We start from the raw sequence: 14,634 nt of genomic DNA, 5'->3' as shown, positions 1-14,634 counted from the left end.
ACATTCTCTATCTCATATTTATGTATTCTAAACTTTGATGTGTCTCAAGATTATAAGCCCTGAGAGGTAGCTACTCATCTACCTCATCTTGGAACCCCCGTTTTCTTTGCATATGGAAGGTGCTCAAGTATAGGAGCTTTTTGGTGATGCTGAGAGACATTAAAAAATAGGATCAGGAACCGGGATACACAGAGGAACCCTTGATTTCATCCTACCTAGAATTTAGAGTAATCTGAGGTCAGTCACACTCTGCCTAGTCAAACTCTGCATCTGCAGCTACATGTCTCAGAATAGCCCAAGAAAGAGAAAACAGAGGCTCTTGCCAAGTCTGTTGATGTCAAGGATGACAGCTCCATATGCTAAGAAGAAGGAAGCCCCAGTTGCCCTGCTCATTCTTGGTCCAGGATGAAAAAGTAATGGAAAGAAGAAAGATGAAGCATATCTGGCATCATCTGTTCTTTTTTTCCCCTTACCCACAGACCCGGAAGAGAGGAGAATAGAATTTAAAAAAGCAAGGTAGCATCATAATGTTTTTTTAAAAGCCCTAGATATCAATGTTAGGGCAAACCTTGTTAAATCCCAGAAAGGTTAATTAGTAGCTCTTGTGGGAAAAGCCGTGAAAGCACATTAATTGGACCAATATCTTCATTTTTAAAAATAGAATCTTCTAAGCACTGAAAGCCCGTAGTGGTCAAGTGTGCCAAGGAGCAAGATGTTGAAAACTGCTGTTTTCTCAGGTGATTTGGTTAAGAACACCACCACCACCACCCCCCTCCCACGGCAGCACACACCAAAATTTTTAAAAATTTACTCGGGTTTCAAAATGTTCTAGTTTGGCTATCCATGATGTGCTGCCATTATTATTATTATTATTATTATTTTAGCTGAGGAACAGCACAGGTCTATAGAGAAAATAAGTAAATAAGCCAAGGCCCAGGAAAAGTGATAATCATGTCTTCAAACTCTGAATTGCCATGGAGGCAGCTTTGTCACCAGTGTTCCCTGTGATCTGATTCTACCTGAAGCCCTGATCAGGCCTGCATTTACCTCCTTCTCCCATAGAAGGCCATTTCTGTACCTGCAGAACCCACAGGCTCTGGCTGTTGAATTTACTCCAGAGCACATCCTCATGTGACTCTAACCAAGGTGTTTAATGTCAATCCTTAAATTCAGGTAGTTCTTCAGAGCTTGGGAAAACACATTTATTTGTTTTGTGCCTTTAAAAGCTTGGAAACGTGGAGGTGCTGTGGAGCTGAGGGAACATCTGTTGAGTACACTGCAGGCATTGCTCTCTTCTGAAATCAAGCAGTGACCACGAAAGGCAAGGTCTCTGCCCTCATGGAGCTGATGTTCTGCTGGCGAGTGTAGATGGGCAGTCTGCCCTGCCACCATGGAGCTCTGTGTCTTTGAATAAGCAGTTTACTGTATGAAGCCATGGGGTCTTCATCTCCTAAAAGAAAGAGTGAGACCTTTAGAAGGCTTTGTGCTCAACTCAAACATTTTCTTTTTGTTCCTCTTTCTCTCTTATTCAAACAGCAGGAATCTGATTGTTGTGAAAAAGACCCAAGTTGGGTAAAAGCAAATGTGTACACATTGAAGGATCCTGCAAAGTAACTTGACTTTTTGCTTTGACCTTAAAGTGAGTTCTTGGAGGCTTCTATTTGATAAGCAGAACAGAACAAAATAAAATCAAAGCTTGAAGCAAACTTACCTTAAAGGCTAAGCTCTTTTGTCTTAACCTCAGGAACAAAACCAACCAATTGCAGTGACAACTGGTCTATGAAAGAAAGGCCGAGGCTTAAATGCACAATTGAAACTAAGCAGTCTACAGTTAGTTGGTCAATGGTGTCACTAATTGGGTGGCCTTTGCGGCCACATTTGTTTCCTTTCTTAGGGCTTTAGAGCCTGTTGCCATCCAGAATTATTTTGTTTTGTTTTGTTTTTGAGAAGAAAGAAAATTAATAGGCACTGAGTCTGGCTCTTCCTCTGTCTTGTAGGAATTCTTTTTTGCCTTAAGCACTATTCAGATATTTATTCACTAAAGAAATGCCTACTGTGCCTGGTACTGTTTTAGGCACTGGGGATATAGTGGTGAACAAGACAAAAGAGTGCTGCTCTCATGGAGCTTACATTCTAGAAGAGAGAGGTAGGCAGTTAACAAGCAAATGAATAAATTAATAATTTCAGAGACTCTGAAAGTGCTGTGAAAAGAGTACAATAGGATAATAGCCTGGAAGCACCTGGGGATGGGGAGAAGGAGCTGTTTTAGTTTGAGTGACCAAAGGGTTCTGTCTGAGGAGGTGTCCAGTTAGCTGAATTTGGGCAATATGGAGAAGCCAGCATAATTGCTTGTTCCTGCACTGACTGTTCATGTTATTTAATAATAGTTATAAAATTAAACACGAATGGGGTAGCCCTGGAGAAACGTAGTTTGGTGGTTCCTCAATAAGTTAAATGTAGAATTACCATATGACCCAGCAATTCTACTTTTAGGTATATACCTAAAAGAATTGAAAACAGATGTTCAAACAGGAACTTGTACATGAATATTCATAGCAGCACTACTCACAGTAGCCAAAAGGTGTAAAAAAACCAAATGTCCATCAATGGTTGAATGGATAAACAAAATTTGTTATGTCCATACAATGGACTATTATTCAGCCATAAAAAGGAATGAAGTACTGATAGATGCTACAGCGTGGTTGAACCTTGAAAACCCTGTGCTAGGAAGCTAGACAAAAAGGCCACATACTATGTGATTCAACTTATACGACATAGGTAGGTAAATCCACAGAGATAGATAGCAGGTTAGTAGTTGATTAGTTTATGGGAAGCAGGGAATGGGAAGTGACTGCTAATGGCTATGAGGTTTCCTTTCAGGGTAATGAAAAGGTTCTGGAACTAGATAGTGGTAATGGTTGCACAACACTGTGAATGTACTTAATACCAATGAATTGTACACTTTAAAGTAGTTAAAATAGTCTGTATATTTTACCACAATTAAAAAAAATTAAACCCAACTGTGATGTTTGACACTCGTCCATACCAAGAGACATTTACATACAGTTGGAAAAAATCCTGAGAAGTAATTGTAGATTGTCAGGCTTAGCCCTTTATTTTAGGGAGGAAGTTTAATTTTGTATTTATTTAGGCCCATACCATCTGGATTGATCCCTTGATCATTATATAGTGTCCTTCTTTGTCTCTTGTAACGGTCCTTATTTTAAAGCCTATTTTGTCTGATATGAGTATTGCTTTCAGGGACTTATCAAGGTAAAATTGAACACAAATACTATTGTACAAATATGCAGACGCGCACATCTCTCCAATGAATCTATTCTTTAATGTCTTAAACCATTTAGAAGTGAATAGGATGTGTTTTATACACAGGCCTCCCCCTGATGCACTCTAATGTCTAACTTTTTTATATGTGAGGAACATTCTCACCTGCGAGCTTGCTGACTGTTCCTGGGGTCTTAGTGAAAAGAGAAGGCTCTGCAGTTGAGGAGTGGGGACGGGGGGAGGTGATATTCATTATTAAGAACACCAGACTTGGAAATAAAACAGGTGGAGGAGGTTTGGACAGGTCTCCCAAGACCAAGTTGAAGACATGGCCATAGATAGAGGTAGCATGGGGGAAGGAGGAAGGGCAGAACAGTGGCCTGGCATTCCAGAGGCCTGATTTTAGTCCTGGCCTCACCTGTCCCTAACCTGCCTTGTGCCTCTAGGATGTTATTTCAATACATGTATAAATGTATTATCTATAAAGATTCATACCTTTCACAAGCCTAGCACCTAAAGTAAACACAAATGGGGAAAAATAAGCACCTTTGATCAAACTTCAGAATATTAGCCATAGCAGTAGTCCCATATTTCTTCATTGAGTTTGGTGTGTCATCCATCTGACATTTCTTAGAATGAGAAACTGGTGAAAATTCTGTGGTCCCCCGAGATTATTGATGAAACATCTAAAGAGTTTTCAAACCTCTGGTAAGAATGATGGCTATGCTCTTTAAAAAATATATATATCTCAAGTAGTATTCATTTAGTGTCTCAAGTTGTTATGACCTTATTCTTTCTTCGACTGACATAAATAAAATGCTACCGAGGCCTCCATGTTTTTTCTACCACTTCCTCTGATCTACATAGTTATTGGGAGGTGGAGGTATATTTAGATATATTATTGAAGAGGTGGTTTTGATATATTGAGGCTCAGGTATAAGGCATTCCACCCGACTGTCTTAAGAAAACGTTAGGATTGTCACAATTTCCAACAATCCAGAATGTTCTGTCTACTTGTCAGTGGCAGCCTCTCACCCCCACATACACCTTTCCTTTTTTTTCATTTACTCTTCCTACTACACTCACCATTGGAAATAAGCAGTGCTATGTCTTGCTTAGGCAGTGTTTGAATTCCCTCATAAACACGTGAGAGACGAGAAGTGCATTCTGTTCTGTTTGTCTGAGGCCCATTGTCTGCTTTCATTTTTGACCCAGTTTCTTTTGGGACTGGGAGTACAGGGAAAATTTAGGCCTCACAGGAGATTATCAATGGATGCTTTCAGGCATCCCTCTGAGACGTGTGCCTGAGTGGTAATTACTTGCTTAGGATCCTACATTCACCAGAAGGAGTATATTGTTCTCAAACAGGAGGAAAAACAAATCTTTGTAGTTTATTGTGAAACTTTCTACTTCCCCCAACTACAAGGACCCTGAAGGCAGGTTTAGGGTTTCACCTGCAGGTGTAAAGGCTTACTATCTTTTTTTTTTTTTTTAATAAATTTATTTGTTTATTTATTTTTGGCTGCATTGGGTCTTTGTTGCTGCGCATGGACTTTCTCTAGTTGCAGTGAGCGGGGGCTACTCTTCGTTGCGGTGCGCGGGTTTCTCACTGCAGTGGCTTCTCTTGTTGCGGAGCATGGGCTCTAGGAATGCAGGCTTCAATAGTTGTGGCACACAGGCTCAGTAGTTGTGGCACACAGGCTCAGTAGTTGTGGCGCACAGGCTTAGTTTCTCTGCGGCATGTGGGATCTTCCCAGACCAGGGCTCGAACCTGTGTTCCCTTCATTGGCAGGTGGATTCTTAACCACTGCACCACCATGGAAGTCCTAGGCTTACTCTCTTTATCCCCTCTTACATGAAGGCTTATCTCTGATGGGGGGATTAGAGCCTAGCCAGGCTAATAAAAGTGATGCCAGTGACTTTCGGGGGAAACCTAGTATTGGAATATGGAAAAAAGTCACAACTAAAAGATTTGAATCCTGATAAAAAAATGTATGAGAACAATAAAGACTCCTAACCCAGTATAGCTTCTTCTATATGAGATATATACTCTGTGATCTTAAGACATTCTCAGAGGATTCTTATGCAGAGAGAGAGCTTAATCCTATGTGTCCATATGTGTGTTGGAAGCAGGGAGATGTGTGTAAAAGAGGATGAGGGAGAGAATCCGAATATTAATAGTCTCACAGGACACTCTCGCTAGCATCCCTGGGCTGTGGGCTTTGGTGATAGTCACCGTGTTTAATAGCTGGCCTGGCATGGCACTGTCCAGTTGGAATGGATGCCAACTGTATTGCTGACGCAGAGTCCTGGACAGCCCATTTTGTGCCAGGCTTTCATCCTTTAGCTGTCATGTTGTGGGGAAGGGGTCCTATAGGAGGAATCCAGGTGGCCATGCTAGTGACAGGGGGGAACTTAGGTATCACGGCAGTGGTTATTTACCAACCAGTATGAATGCATTTGAATATTTCAACAACCAGTACACAAGCTGCAGGTCTGTGAATCTCTCTGTATCCTAGGCTTGTAAAGCAGTTCTTATCAAGATGTAGCCTACTTGGTATCTAGGACAGCTGGTTGTTGTTGTTGTTATTGTTGTTGTTGTTAGGTGTTTGTTTCTTGGCTAGTATGATTATGTGATAATTTGCTCATACATCCTTGGTGTTCAGCTGAATTGCTACCTGGTTAAAACCCAGCCATTTGTCCTCAGCAATCTCTATGCCTATGACATTCAGTACAAAAGAGGCCTGCTGACTACATCAGGAACCCAAAACTATTTTGAGTACTGGCTTGCTGTGAGTACTTGAGTACTCATCTTACTGCTTTTTGGTGACTATTTCAAAGTGATAGGATGCAGTAAAGTCACTGAGTCTCCAGAGATGGTTTTTTAGGAGAACTACATTGCCTATTTTCAGAAAAGGGCTAAAATACTGGAAGTCACAAAGTTGTCGGTAAGATGTTTGTGTAGGGGTCCTAATAGGTGTACACGCTTGGCCTGGTTGCATGACGGGTGGCTGGAAGGACAGTATTTGAGAGGGGTGAACTTATTAAGAAAGTTTGCAGCTGGGACATCTGATTTCCACAGAGAAGACTTCAGTGTTGGAAGAGATGCTGCCACCTTTCAATCCTGGTCTTAAATGGTGCTTTCATGTGCTCCATGAAGAGATACTTCTCTCCTCATTAGGTCATTGCCTTCCAAGTGATTTAATGCAATGTAAAAATAAGCACACAGTTGAATACTGTAATGTGGTTAAGCAAGCTGTTTCTGACTGTGCAAGCTAACTTTTTTTCTATTTATGAGAGTGGCTTATATTATATTATGCATATACTGAGCCATGGTGTGACTGTATGATAGCCCTGTATAATATCAGCATTTAAGGTGGACTGTTTAAATAGATCCACAGGGAAATAAGTTTCAGCAGCATCCCTTACAGTGCAGGAACCATCTCACAGCTTGATTTGTACCTTTACATCTTCTGCTCAATATGTTTTCTTCTCTTGATCCTCATGAACGTCATTCAGTATTAAAAAATACTGTTTGCTTTCCATGGTTCAGCTTAAATGTTGCATTATGTTTAACTCTAACATGCCCTGTATGATAGAATCTGCTAGAGAGTCGGAGTAGGGTTCGATGCTCAAATGTTACCACTCACCCCTCTTCTTCAGGGTTTGGCTAAATTCGGTATGAACACACAGAACTGCAGTAAATAGGACAAAGTATGTTTTATTTAGGGTTCTCTGATCATGGGTTAGAGTGCAGCACACAGTGGTGCCCCTAGCCTCACTGCCTGAATCTTGAGCCTTACCCAGACTTCCCATGTGGAAAAATTGGAAAAATTCTGGAAAAATTGGAATTAGAGAACAAAGACCTTCCTGGGTCTACCAGATAGCAGCTGGTTGTGGAGGGTATAACTAACTCCCTGGTTAACTGGGTCCAGTGGATGTCAGAGTCTCCTTAGTATTAGTCACACTCTCCTTCCCTAGGGAATGGCTAGGAGGACCAGAAGCCTTGTACAGAAAATCTCTCTCCTAAGGAGGGCCTTGGAAATCCATTCTTGGATGCATGAGTTTGGTGAAGTAGGGTTCTGCTTGCACCCCTTCTATCCCAACAGAGGTCATCTCACAATAGTTCATTGGCCTTGTCTAAACTACTTGGAGTTACTTTTCTATGTAACAGAAAGAGTATACAGAAAGGTCCAGGATGTGGCTCTAGAGCCATAATGCCAGCTTAAGTCTTTCATAAGGTCTTCCCTGGCTTAGCTAGGGGGCCCCTCTTCTGTGCTATAATAATGTAGCACACTGAGCCCACTCCGTCTCTTTTCTTTCACTCTGACAGCATTATGTTAAAATTCTTTCTCCCCTTAGATTGTGAGCTCCTTGAGGCCAGGGACCATGCATTGGTGATATAAAATAAGCTCTTAGCATAGTACCCAGATTATAGTAGGTACTCAATAAATATTTGTGAAACTAAAATGAAAGGCAAATGAAGCCATCTGGTAGAGGTCTTTAAATGGTAGGTCTAAGGGTGTGGATTTAAGCCTTTTTGTAATTGGGAGCAATAGCATATTTTGTGAAAAGACATGATTGGAACCTGGAATATAAGACTACAAAAGCAATATTTTTTTAAAAGCATAGACTCTTAAGATTAAAAAGGACCTTAAAGATTACCCAGTCCAGCTACACATTTTAAGGTAGCTATAACTTAGTGGTTATTGGGCCTTTGAACACCTGCCAAGGCAGCCTATTCTATTTTCAAATGAGCTAAAGTATCTTCTATAGCTTCATCCCTAATTTTTCCTTTGGAGATACCTAGACAGTATATTGCCTCTCTTCTATATGACAACCTTTCATTTATTTCAAGAAAAATTGTCATGTCCCCCTGCCCACACTTGCTAAGTGAACACACCCAGTTCATCATTCCTCATCTGATACAATTTAGGGTTCCTTCATTATCCTAGCAGCTATCCTCTAAATATTTTCCAGTGAATGTACGTTCCTCAAAAATTGCATCCCTAGAACTGAAGGGGATATTTCACGTATGGTCCAGAGTAGAAAGGATTTATTGCTTCTCTAATCCCAGAAGCCATATGCACGTTGAACACAACTTACCTTATTAGCTTTATTGATGACCTGGTCCCATCGGTGAATCCCGTTTGGCTTTCTGTTGATGAAAACGTAGTCTTTTCCTATGCTGCTGCTTAAACCGGGTATCTCAACCTCTACTTATGTAATTACTTATTTGGACCCAAGTAGAGAACGTTACATCCTGCTAGGTCTCTCACACCTGCCAACCCTCTCTGGCTCCGTACTGTGCCATTTGATGTATCTGCTACCTTTCTCAGCACTGTGACCTCTCAGGATTTGATGGACATCCCCTTATTATTACTGTCTTCATTCAGCTGCATATGAAAATGTTCAGCTGGATGGGCCAAGGATAGGGTTCTGTGTCAAGCTGCTGGAAATCTCTCTGTGGTGGGTGTCGACTTTGGGAATGGTTTATGTTTATAAGTTTTACATCCTCCCTCCCCCCCATAATTTATAATATCGTAAGAGACCTTGTAAAATGCATTGTTGAAGTCCACATTTTGGTATAATCGAAGGGAAAAATGTTTAGGCAGATATGGCCCATTGTGGTAAAATTTTGCTGCCTTCTGGTGATGGCACTTTCTCTTTCTGGCTTCTTGTGAACAATCCCTTTAACCATTTTGGATTTTTCCCAAGCTCTCCCAAGGTGACCTGTATACAATTTTTTGAATCTACCTTCTTCTTCAGATTGAAAACATGAATGACATTTGCCAGTTCCCCAGTTTTTGGCACATCTTCCATTTTCCACAATTACTCAAGGATTTCTGACAGGGCTGGAGCATTAGCCATGTCTTTTGTGAGGATTCATAATATCTAGGCTGTTATTCCAAGGCTATGTTTAATTTCACCTGAAGCCTGTTGTCTGATTTTTTCCAGGCCTTGACTGTTGAGAACACAACTTTTCTTTTTGCGGAGTTGTTACATTATATGTACAAAAGAAAAAAAATCATTTTTATAGCAAAAAATGTCCAGAACACTTCACCTTCGTGCGGCTTTCTAGTTATGTTAAATGCACAAGTCCCAGTGTGTGTGTGTGTAGGTTTCTTTCATAAGTGGGCTTCTTCAAGTAATAGAGCTTGCTGTAAGGCTGCAGGTGGCAATAATAGCAAAAATGGCTCTTTGGAAACACAAAGTTGAATCAAGGAATGGCCAGGACCTGGAATTGGAAAATCAACATCAATTCTAGGGACTGTGCTATCTGGACCCTGCGGTAGCAGCAGTAGTTCACTGACTCCCCACCCCAGCACTATGCCAAGGACAGGCTCAACTCCCTTCTGCCCTCCTCCCTCCCACCTCCCCCCACCTGCCTGCCTTCCTCCTTCCTTCCCTCCCTCCCTCCCTCCCTCCCTTCCTTCCTTCCTCCCTACCTCCCTCCCTTCCTTCCTTCCTCCCTCCCTCCCTCCCTTCCTTCCTTCCTTCCTTTCTTCCTCCCTCCCTCCCTTCCTTCCTTTCCGAGAGCTGACCTCAGGCATAGTTTATTTATTTCCTCAGCTCTTTTCTTTGCTTTATCTTTTACTTCTGTGCTACAATTTATTGACTCTTTACCTCAGAATTTATATTTACCCATATTTTTGACTTGGTCAAAACTTTGCCTCCCCCATGGCATTTTGTGGGCTATTTCTTACCCATTCTCTTGTCCAGGGAGACTTTTAAGATGGTGTCTGGAAGAATTTAGGAACAGATCCGCCCAAAGACTTCAAGACGTTAAATAATCTATATTTGTCCTAGTAGAACTGAATATTCCTCAGGTTTTTGCTTTTCTTTTCAGACAGGTATGCGAAAACTTGCTAATTGTCTAACTCTATGACAATATCGTGAGCAGTAACTTGTCAGTCATGCCCACAGTCTCTTTCTGAGGATAGCTGCTCACCTTCTGGACCACCATGTTTTGTTCCACTTGACCCTGGCTCAAATATGGCTGACTGTATTAAAGGTACGCAACAGACCCAAAGACAGCAGTCCATGGGCTGGCCAGCAAAAAGCTCTTCCCACACAAGGGTGAAATGGGCCAGTCAGATTCCTTCTATCTGAAAAGGAATTCCTTTTCTAACTGAAAAATGGGAATAGGAGCAGGCAAACAGGAGCTCAGAAGACGGAAACCCACAGAGAGACCGTGAAAGACAAGAGAAAGACTAGGTGCTGTTTTCCTAAGGGAAAGGGGCAAAGATTACTTAATGTCTCTCCCAGTCTTTGGGCTGATCCATATAATCATATGCATAAATAAATAACTTTGTGGCCGTTTTATAGAACTTGGCATGAGTGGCTGGAGAGCGGGAGGTTGTAGGTAGAGTTAGGAGCCACACACTACTTCAAAGACTTTACTCTTCGTTCTGTTGCAGGAGCTCCATTCTCCTCTGCATTCTCCTCTTGAGTAGATCAGATTCTTCTCTCCTCTCCTTTCTGCTGGGCATCCCCAGGCAGTCTCCCAGCTTCTCTGGGATACTGAAGCATACCTGCCAGTTTCCTCTTCTGTGCCAGCCCCTATTGGTGATGTTTGTCTGCTTTGCCTCTTGACCCTCACCTGTGCTCTTAACAGTGCCCAGCGTGCTGCCTTCCAGTACTGGTGACACCACCTTGCTGCGGTGCTGGCTGGTGCTCCATGTGCTAGGTTCTGCCGCTCCTGCAGCTGCCATACCTGGGAGCCGTGTCAGAGGGTACCAGATCCCGACATTAATTAAAGTGAAGACTGATTTTACTCAGTAACTATTGTAATAGAGGAAAAGAGACTCCGATATAGAACTGGGCACAATTCTAAATACAAAGACCCATGGGACTTCATATACAAGGAGCAGGATGAGCAGGTCAATGGGTGGAAATGACTAAAAGGAGACATCAAGGGTGGGGGGTTTCTTGCTTAAATGACTTAGCAGGATTCTTGCTACAACTGGACTAGACAAGCCGAAGACAGGACCCAAGGATGAAGCCTAGTTGGAGGAGGGCTCAGAGGAACCTTTGTAAGGTTTGGTTAAGGAGGGAGTCTTTGCCAGCCCTCAACCCATCACATTTTTATTGGATTTCTGGAACCACAGATAAACTGAAGCTGCATCTTGTTTTTGTCTTAAATGAGATTCTCTTCTCCCTTTTGTGTTACTTGGTTACATTCTCCTAAAGAGGTACTCTGTCCGTTCCCAGTAGCTCAAACGTGGTGGGAAAACAGGTCTTTGCATTTGTTTCTTCAGGCTTCATTCACAAGCCCATGGCTGCCAGGACTTGCGGGGTGAGAAGTTTTTCCTGGGAGAAGTCTGAGTAATAGACAAAATACTGTACTCAAAACCATGTCTACTCAGCCCTCTAACAGCTGAAGCATTGTTTGGGACTAAACTTGTCTCTACCCTTGAGATCTTACGTGAGAGCCCCTCTCTAGCCCTTCCTGCAGACTGACCCTAGTGGAGTTGTCAGCCTGACAGTCACCTCAGATCAGCCACACCCGAATACCACCTGGGTGTCCAACCAAGGCTAAGCCAGAACTGCTCCCCACCCTCCTTAGTACTTGGAAAAGAAGAAAATACATCGAAACCTAATGCACTTCACCCTGACACCTGCCTCAAAACTAAGAAAACTGCATTTATTTCTTAACACTCTCCAGTTTATACTTTAAAAAAATTAATTCTGACAGAACCACCTCAGGCCTCCTTCCAAAAGAAGTGAAGTTTTACTGAAAATGGTTGGAAAGAAAGGCACAAATGAATGTTTAAAAGAATTAAAATGCAGGCGTTAAAGTAGGACCTTGAGTGGGGCTGTGGGGAGTGGAGAGGGCTGAAGAGAACCATAGCTGAGTGTATTGTGGCACTGAAACTAGGGGAGAAAAACCATTTTTGATTCTCAGTAGAATGGCCATTTCTTTGGATATTTCCAAGATTGCCGCTCTTGAGGTTTGCACTGCTTTTTCACTGCACCTTTTTTCTTTTCAAGAAACTGCTAATGATTTGGCATCCCACACATAGCTGCATTCTCCTTATAACTATGTGTACTTTCAAGTCTTTACTCAAATTCAGTATAATTTATTTTAGAAAATCATTTTTCAGAAACATGGTATTAATTCAAGAAAGATCTTGATGCTTTTATTGTCACTAAAATCATATATTGTTTTTCACAGAATATTGCCATTTGTTTGTATTTCCCCACAGTTTTTATTTTGGGGAGTTTTGTTCTGTTCTAGTGGTACCTGAAGTGATTTTGAGTGTTTGCAGCATGATGTTAATTAACCAAATGTTTCAACCGGGAACTTTAAACACCTGGGCTGACATAAACTGCTCTGAATCAGTGTGGAAATCTTTGGAACAGTGGATGTTGAAGATTTGGGGTAAAACACAGTAGATAGTAAGAGATTTTATGCTCTACTCATTTTTTAAGGCAGAATAAAAGCAGATGAATAAGTGTTGGGCTCGGTAGCAGAGTTTGTTCTCAGCAGCAGGCATGTCTTATATACTAATGGGTCAACGATCAGCAGCTCCCAGCATCTGTCTGGATGCAGAGAGCATAGGTCTAGTTTATGTTTGGCTGAAATATGACCCTGTTCCCATTTCACTTCTCTATTCTGCCTACCCTTCAGCTTGATAAGTTAAAAATCTTGGATAGTTGCAAATGAAGAGTCAAGGCTAGTCATGGGAATTGCTAGGGCAAAGGATTTGGGTACCTAAATCCTTCCACTTATCCTTTCTTCCCTCTGAGGAATTCTGACCAACAGAACATATGCAATAAGAACCATATTTGAATGGAAAATGAAGCACCGTTTCATTAATAACTGAGCAGGCACCTGATAAGCTCACACAGACACCTGCACAAGAAAGGGGGCTCTGGTAAGGCTGAAGTGAACCAAAATGGCTGTGCCTGTGGGGCAAACCCACCCTTTCTTCCATCCAGTCTAAGGTACAAGAGCTAAAATGGATTGAGAATAGCTGATTTGTCTATCGCAGGGTTTCTCAGAAGCAGCGCTAATGGCATGTGGGACAGATAGTTCTTTGCTGTGGGACCGTCCTGTGCATTGTAGGAGGTTTGGCAGCACCCCTGGCCTCTCTCCTCAGTAGATTTCAGTAGCAAACTTTCTCCACCCTTGTTGTGACAACCAAAAAAGTCTCCAGACACTGCCAGACATCCCCTGGGGGCAAAATTGCCCCTAGTTGAGAACTACTGGCCTATGGGAAGCAGACCCCCAACTGGTCTGGGTTTCCCAGTGATACATAGGTTATAAAACACAAGCTTAACCATGGACCCATGAGGAGAGGGTCTAGAATAAGATTTGTTTAATTGAGCGCATAATATGATTGAAGTGCTTTCAAACACTGGTTTCCAAATGTTACATATTAGAATCACCTGGGGAGCTTGTAAAAATCCTGAGGCCCTGGCCACACTGCAGTGTCAATTAAGTCAGAATCTCTGGGGTGGAACCAGGCCCTCAGGGTTTTTTAAAGCTTCCAATGTGCAGCCAAATTTGAGAACCAGTGCTTTAAAGTACAGTCACTAGCAGGACATGGCCAAATTGCCTGACTTGCAAATATCCTGTGTAATGAACAGCTTCTTGCTGTTATTCATTCTACATAACTGGTGAGTAGTTCTCAAACTTTAGCTTGCATCACAATCAGCTGGAGGGCTAGATGTTGAGAAAGAAATCTTTCTGATTCATTAGGTCTCGGGTGGAGCCTGATGTTTTGCATTTCTGAAAAATTCCGAAGTGGTCTTGATGCTGCTGACCAGGAACCACCTTTGAGAACCACTGCTGATCACCATCACTACAACCCTTTTACCTGAGGAGCAGTGGTCCAACTGTCCCAAGTCAACAGCACCACCCAATGAGAGACATGGAACTATCTACCAGACTTCACTAGTCTTCATCTCTCTTCATCTTCTCATAGTTTTCTCCTTTTTTCCATCTTTCCTAACTCACAGCCCACATCATTCCATTGAAGGCACTCTGTGATTGTAATCAACCTTAACAGTCCTCAGAAGTACTCAGAATTTCTATTCAGAAATTTCACATGCCTTCCATACCCTTATTCGTTGAATCCGTTTTTCTTCCTTTGCTAGCATTTAAAAAGTTTAGGAACAGACCTCTTATTTAGTTTTATTGTTTTCAGATTGCCCTTATCTGGTGATATACTGTCAGTGGGGATTTCTTCCATTTTCGTTGTAGCATGTTGTAATACTTTGTTATTGAAATAGACTTTGAGGATTAACTTAGAAATCTAACCGTGATTTTAAAACAATGAATTAATTTTGACAAAATATCTTTGGAATTTGGAGACTATATATTCAGTGTATTAGGTTGGTTTT

The 14,634-nt window shown here is 41.8% G+C and overlaps 1 protein-coding gene across 4 annotated transcripts in view; it reads left to right on the top strand.

Moving 5' to 3' along the window:
* GLIS3 (GLIS family zinc finger 3) overlaps positions 1 to 14,634 on the top strand; it is a 494,000-nt gene that overhangs the window by 260,617 nt on the left and 218,749 nt on the right. The gene's annotated exons all lie outside the window — the stretch shown is intronic.

The sequence above is a fragment of the Eschrichtius robustus genome, chromosome 10 (genome assembly GCF_028021215.1).
Source record: "Eschrichtius robustus isolate mEscRob2 chromosome 10, mEscRob2.pri, whole genome shotgun sequence".
NCBI classification, from domain to species: Eukaryota; Metazoa; Chordata; class Mammalia; order Artiodactyla; family Eschrichtiidae; genus Eschrichtius; species Eschrichtius robustus.
The sequence above is the reverse complement of the archived record's forward strand: the minus strand, read 5'-3'. Positions and strand labels throughout refer to the sequence as shown.